Here is a 6,680-nt window from a genome sequence, read left to right on the forward strand (position 1 = left end):
GGGAACGAACGTGTTTCTATCTATACACACATATATACATAGCTTTTCTGTACGAATTTCACGCCATCTTCCCCCAGTCGTTTCAGCGCAAAACTATTGTGGCTCTAAAAACAAACCAAAAACCCACAAAACAATTTTTTACCCCTTTCCATAGCAAAGCCACATTTCTGGGCGAGGGGACGTGTGCTGATGGCTGTCCGAGCTGTTTCCATCGCTATTCCGCTGCGAGAAGGCTCTATCTGCAGCTCTAATGAGCCCGAAGTTATTACCTTAATTGAATGTGTTTTCTAAAGATAGAATTGGGAGGCGATCGCGTTACCTTTCACCTTATAGAGTCACTCTAGAAGCGGAGATAGCGAACTCCCGGCGTCAGCAGAAAAAAAAATCCAGGACTTAGAGCCTGTATACATACATATATATATATATATATATATATATATTTCTCTGTGCAATCAATTTTTCACTCCTTTTTTCACATTTTTTTACAGATCTCAGCCTGAATACGGCCCGGAGCGGATGGCTGTGCCCCCACGCGGCCCTTCACGAGTGAGAGGGTGCCCCGAGGGGGGGGACATGGAAGCAAGAACCCATCTTTAATAATAAAATCCAACATCACCCAAACGCGTGTCGTTTTTTTTTTTTGAGCAATAGGGAGGGATAGGAGGGAAGGGGGGGAGCGATTTGTCAGCCGAGAGGTGCAGGGAGGAAAGGACACCGAAAAGGGGACACGTCGGGGCTGCAGCATTCAGTGGGACTGACACGAGTGGGTATCGATATGGAAAAATCAGTTGCGTGTTCCCCTCTTATTCCCTTCCCCTTTTCTTTATCGGTGCAGAATTTGAGGCATCTCCCGGTGCTGACGGCCCTACAGCGGCGGCACGGGGGTGTTGCTTTCCCCGTTGCATCCCCACGCAGAGATGCGGCCTTCGGAATCCTCCAGCTTTGCGTTCTCGTGGGGAGGGGAAATTGTGTCCCGGTGTGGAAATACGCGGCTGTGAGGCCCGGCCCTTGGGCAGGAGGGAGTTCGGTCCGTGGGAGAACAGAGAGGGGACAGACTGACACCGCCTGTGTGCATCCCCTATGTCGGGGGATGTGCGTGGACTTTTTTTTAAATTATTTTATTACTCGCTTTTTTTCTTTTTTCCTGCAGGGATTTAGAGCCTTTCACACATGTATAATAATAATAATAATAATAACAGCAATAATAATAGTAATAATAATGAAAAGAAAGGGTCCATACAAATCCCTCCCGAGGAGGGGGGGGGGGGGGGGGGGGGGGGTGGCAGTGAGAAGCCACAACCCCTCGCAGCTATAATGTCACCGCTTTTCCTCGAAAGCTTTTGATGCAACCGGAGCGAGCCCCGCTGCTATGTGCGCGATCACACGCTCGGTTATTATTATTTTTTTTTCTCTCACTCTCCTGCCAGTGACAGTCGCTGCCGGGACGGGTTACATCACGCTCACAACGCTGCGAGCCCCGGGATTTGGCTCGTCCCCGCCCCATGCGATTATTGGGATGGGTGTGTAGAGAAATAGCCCATCATCTTTCTCTCTCTCTTTTTCTCTGCCCTTTTCCAACCCGGAAGAGCTCTGATCTTCAGCCCAGCCCGGAGGAGGAGGAGGAGGAGGAGGAGGAGGAGGAGGAGGAGGAGGGCAGGGTGGCGGTGGGCGTTCGGAGGATGCGGCTCCCCCAGGTTTTCCCCCTGGGTGGCAGCTCGCGACATGCCAGCAGCCGCCCCGCTCCGCCCGCACTCCTGCGCTGAGAGCTCCAGCGGAGCGGGACACCACAAAAAGCATCTCCCCAGGTCAGTGAGCGCTCCTTTTGTCCCCCTCCATCACTTTCTTCTTTCATTCCTTCCCCCCCCACACCCCTCCACCCCCACCAGCCCCTCGGCTCCTCACCTCCTCCTTTTACTCCTTCTCCACGTGGAGGGCATTCGGCTCAAAGGGCAGCAGCGGGCTGAAACTCAGCCCCCCTTTCCTCCCCCAAACACTCATTGCTTATTTTGGGTCGGGGGAGTCGGCTTTTCGCGGTGACCTTGGAGAAACGTACCCCCGGAATGTGGGGAGAGGGTGGGAAGGAGCTGCTTTTCTCCTTTGCTGATGGGTTTAGTGGCGAAGGAGCGAGGATGGGAGCGTGCGGGTTGGATGGGACACGGCTCTGGCTGCGAAATATCCATCTCGGGACGGGAAGAGACGCGTACAGGGCCTGGATTTATGTGCATATGTATTGGTGTATATGCAGACACGCATATACCTATCCGATATTGCCGTGTAGCGATGTGTGCGCGGCCAGAGCATTCCTGCTCTGTTCCCACACGCATTTTTCCACCGACGTGCCTCTGTCGATCCATGCACAGAATGCATCTTATATACCGTGCGTTCATACAGTACGTGCACGATATATTTAATGCTTCATACAAGTATGTGGGGAAAAAAAAAAAACCTGTGTGATAGAATACCTAAGAAACACACGCGTCTAATAGGATGTAATTAGGGCGAGTTCCCAATCCTTTCCGTTCAAAGCCCTCCTTTCACTCTTCTTACGCCCAAATCACTGCTCTGCTCTCTCACCCCTTAACGCCGTTCATCCCCCTCAGTTTTTGGCCCCGTAAAATACTTGTCTTGGCCAAAAAAAAAAAAAAAAAAAAGCGTTTAGTTGTCATTGAGAGCCTTCAAAAGAGAAAGGGAGGAAAAATATACGTGTGTGTGTGTGTGTGTGTGTGTGTGTGTGTGCATATCTTGGTTCTTGTCACCTTCACGTGCGGCGGGCTCTGGGAGACGGATTTTAATGCAAGTGGGTAATTAACAACGGCTGACCCTACTAGTTCGCCCCATTATTTCTGGGCCGCAGGTGTGGAGCTCCCCGGACACTGGGGAACGGACGAGGGGGTACTGAGGGTCCCCGGGACAGGAATGCAAGGATTGGGGTGAGGAGAGAGGGCAGCGCACCCTGTGGGGCTTTGCTCAGGGCCGGGGCGAAACGCTTCCTTCTCCTCGGGGATGTCATTTTAATTTTAGGTTTACTTCTAACGGAGCAAAGAAGGTGGTGGGGGTGGGGATGCGGGTGAAGAGGGGAGTTCATTTCAAAGGGAAAAAAAGCTGAGGGTGGATGGGGGAACGGGGTGAGGGGACACCTTTGGGACACGGTATCTCAGGGGATTAGGGACCAGAGCGCCTTTTCATGGAATAATAATAATAATAAAGTGGCAAATTTGAAAATCGAAGCAGATTTTGCCCTCCCAACATCAGAATTTGGGAACTTGGGGCAGTAGACGCGAAGCCCTCACTCACAGAGCGGAGCTTCGGGAAAAGAGCAGTTGGGAATTGCGCTGTCACTTCTCACGACGGGCGGTTTGTGAGCTTTGCTTTATCCTAAGCCCTCCACTTCTTTTTTTTTTTTAATTTAATTATTATTATTTTCAAGAAAAAAAAAAATCATTAAACCCAACGGCAGCTTCACCGTTTCTAGGAAGCGCGAAGAAAATCGTGCGCTTCGTGCTTGAAGCTCCCACAGCAGCCCGAGGGATGCATTGCCTTTGCTTCCATCCACCCAACCCTATCGCTCGAAACGGTCCTGGGCGATAAAGCAGAGCCGAGAAAATCCCTTCCCAGCGCCTGAACCGGGCGGTGCGGTGGTGCATCCACCCCGACCTCCTCCAGCGCTCGTTACTGACATCGGCCGATGGTAATTGTAGGGATATGATTTGTTTAGAACCTGCATTGTAGGGAAAGAAAACACTAAACTGACTCCTTTTTAACAACAAACAAGCAAACAAAGAAAAAAAAAGCATTTCGGTTGTAAATACGCATTTCCTTAAACTCAACGGATTTTTTTTTTTGGGGGGGGAGGGGGGGTTGGAATTTTTAATTATCTCTACTATTTTTTTTCCCTCCTCTTTTCTCCATCTCGCGTTTTTCTCGGGCAGAAACCGAAAAGAGATGCGGGTGGGAGCGCTGCCCGCGGCCGCGGCCGGGTCTGCGCAGCACGGATCCTCTCCGCGGAGCTGGGAGAGGGGGAAAGAAAGAGGGAAAGGAGTAGGGGAAAAAAATAAAAAGAAGGAGAACACCTTTTCACCATCGCTCTCCGAGAAAGGACAGAACGGGGGGAAATAACAGGGAGAAAAGAGACTTACCGAGCGTGAAACCGGGGCTGCGTTACGGAAAAAGGAACAGAGGAGGAAGAAGGAAAGGGAGCGGCGTTGGGTCCCATCCAACCCGGGGGGGACACAGACACCCCGCACCCCCCGCCCCGGCCGGCCCCGCTCCGCGGTAGTGCAGCGCACTTTGGGGAATGTGTCGATGGGGGGGGGGGGGGGGGGAGTGATGGGGGGGAAGAGGTCGCCGCTGGGACTTGCGGAGCCGGTTTTGATCTTTCTCAGCTTTTTTTTTCTTAAAAAAAAAAAAAAAAAAAAAAAAAACAAAACAAAACAAAAAAACCCTCCTGCAGTGTCCTGAGGCAGTCGCCCTCCTCTCAGCTTCAAAGATACGAAGGGGGGGGAGGAGGGGAAAGAAAAGTCCCACTCTCTTTCTCCTCCCCAGTTCTAATTCTTCGAATTTCTGTCCTTTGGCAGAGCAAGGATTTTCCCCTTCTTCCCCCCCCCATAGTATTTTTTTTTCCGCTGAAAAAGTGTATGCGTGTGTAGGGGGTTGAGTGTTGCACGAAGGGATTAAAAATCGCACCCGCTGTCATCAGGCTCTGATTTGTGCTCTTGCTGTATTTACATTGCCCGGCACTGCTTTGTGTGTGCGCGTGTGTTTGTGCCTTCCGGCACTGCTTTGTGTGTGCGCGTGTGTTTGTGCCTTCCCTCCCGATCTTCGCGAAAGGGAGAGAAATGAATTATTAGAAGAGAACGGAAACAGAGAGATAGACGCGATTTTTAAACAGAAGTGAGAAAGTGCAGCCACCCCCTGGGGCTGGGTTCAGAGCGGGGGAGGGATGGGCTGACATGGGATGGGGGTGCGCGGAAAGGAGGGGAAGCAGAAAATGCTGTTCTTTGACATTCTATTGTGGCTAATATGATTATTACTACTTTATTTATTAATTATGCTGATTTGAGCTTCGATTTTCCCGAGAGGTAGGCGGAAGAGGTTGGGGAGAACTGGGGGAAAGAGATCGTAATTCCTGATTCATGCAAAGGACTCATCATCATCATAAAATAAAAAGGGAGAAAAAAGAGAATATTCCCTCCTCTCCCCCGTCTTTGTCCAACCCGAGATTATCGCACCGGGGACCTCAGTTTTCGCTCTGCACCCCGGGAGGGGTCGGTGCGCACAGAGGGGGAGCAGCGCTTGCTCCCCCCCCTCCCCGTCCCCTTTTTGCCTTCGGTAGAACACAAGTTGTTATACAGCGGGCAAAAATCTTTGGGAGTTCTGCCCTGGGCCGTGTCCTCTCCGTAACCCTCCGATTCGTAGCTCCCGGCTGTTTGTACAGCTTTACCTGTACTATTCTGGTACCCTGTAAAAACCCCAGCCCGGCGAACGTAACTTAATCCGCTTTCTCAGTCAATTGTCGTCTAAAAGGGGGCTGGGGTCTTGGGGAGGGGGGAGGAAGGAGGGGGCTTTTTTGCCTGTCCCCGCCCCGAGCAGAGCTAGCGAAACCCACGGCGGTGCCAACGGTGGGCACGGGGCTCCCCAGGACCGGAACGCAGCCCCGATATCTATTGTAACAGCAGGGCTTTGGGGTGATCCCCAAGGGAGGGTGGAGGGATTGTGCCTTTTGAATGGTCACTTGCAGGGGAAAGTTTAAGGTGGGTCGCCCCGTGTCTCTGAGTTTTTTCTTCTTTTTCTTCTTTTCTCATTTTGGGACTTTCAGACACTTCCACCAAACCCGTTTCTGACCTCTCAGTGACAGGGACTCGCCCCATTCCCCCCCCATCCCGCATCCGTCTCTCCAGTTGAAGGAATGATCCAGTTGAAAGGATGCTGCCCGCAGATATCCCCCCCCCCCCCCCCCCCCCCCCCCCCCCCCCCCCCGTCCTCCCTCCCCCCCTCCTCCCCCCCCCACGGCTGCAGAATTAACCCCCGAGCCTTTTATCTTGGCGGCTTGGTGGCGATCGTGGGGCTAATTGCTCCAACAATGGGCTCCTATTAGCGCCGGGCTGTCACTGGAAACCCTGCTGGGGGCTGCAGGAGGGGGGGCGAGGTGATGGATCTGCAGCCACAGCCTGGGAAAAGGACGGTCAAGGCCAGCTCTCCTTCCATCATCCCTGGGGATCGCGAGTTAACGGGGAGGGGGGAGTTGGGAAATAATAATTTGCTCTCATTTTTTTGTTTTCGAAGGGGGGGCTGTTTTTTACCCTCCCCACCACTGCTCTCTCCCGGCTAAGAAAGGTATAGAAAAAATCGGAGTAGAAAGTAGGGGCAGATGGAGAAAAGTTGATTTAAAGTTGGCGTCCTCGGCAAATCGGGGCTGTGATGATGCATAGGCTCTCGCTGTGTCATCCCTCCCGTCCCGTAGCGGCCCTCAGCATCGCTCCCCTCCTTTCCCTACCACTGCCCGCATCACACTCGGCGGACTTTCCTCCCCTCCCCTTTAAAAAAAAAATATATATATATATATATATATATATATATATATATATAATTGCTATTTTACTGAATTACATTTTATTATATTCCATTCCAAAATCTTGCATTTTTTTTTTCCCCCGTTGCTTTTTACTCATTCTATTTTGCCT

General features: G+C 51.7%; 1 protein-coding gene across 2 annotated transcripts in view; it reads left to right on the forward strand.

The window, feature by feature from the left end:
* The first annotated feature begins 1,691 nt into the window (after positions 1-1,691).
* GATA3 (GATA binding protein 3) overlaps positions 1,692-6,680 on the forward strand; it is a 27,557-nt gene continuing 22,568 nt past the window's right edge. For both annotated transcript variants that reach the window (XM_048927855.1, XM_048927882.1), the window contains exon 1: positions 1,692-1,805. The gene's annotated coding sequence lies outside the window, so the exon portion shown is untranslated. The remainder of the gene's footprint in view (positions 1,806-6,680) is intronic.

Source organism: Lagopus muta, chromosome 1, assembly GCF_023343835.1.
Source record: "Lagopus muta isolate bLagMut1 chromosome 1, bLagMut1 primary, whole genome shotgun sequence".
Lineage (NCBI taxonomy): Eukaryota > Metazoa > Chordata > Aves > Galliformes > Phasianidae > Lagopus > Lagopus muta.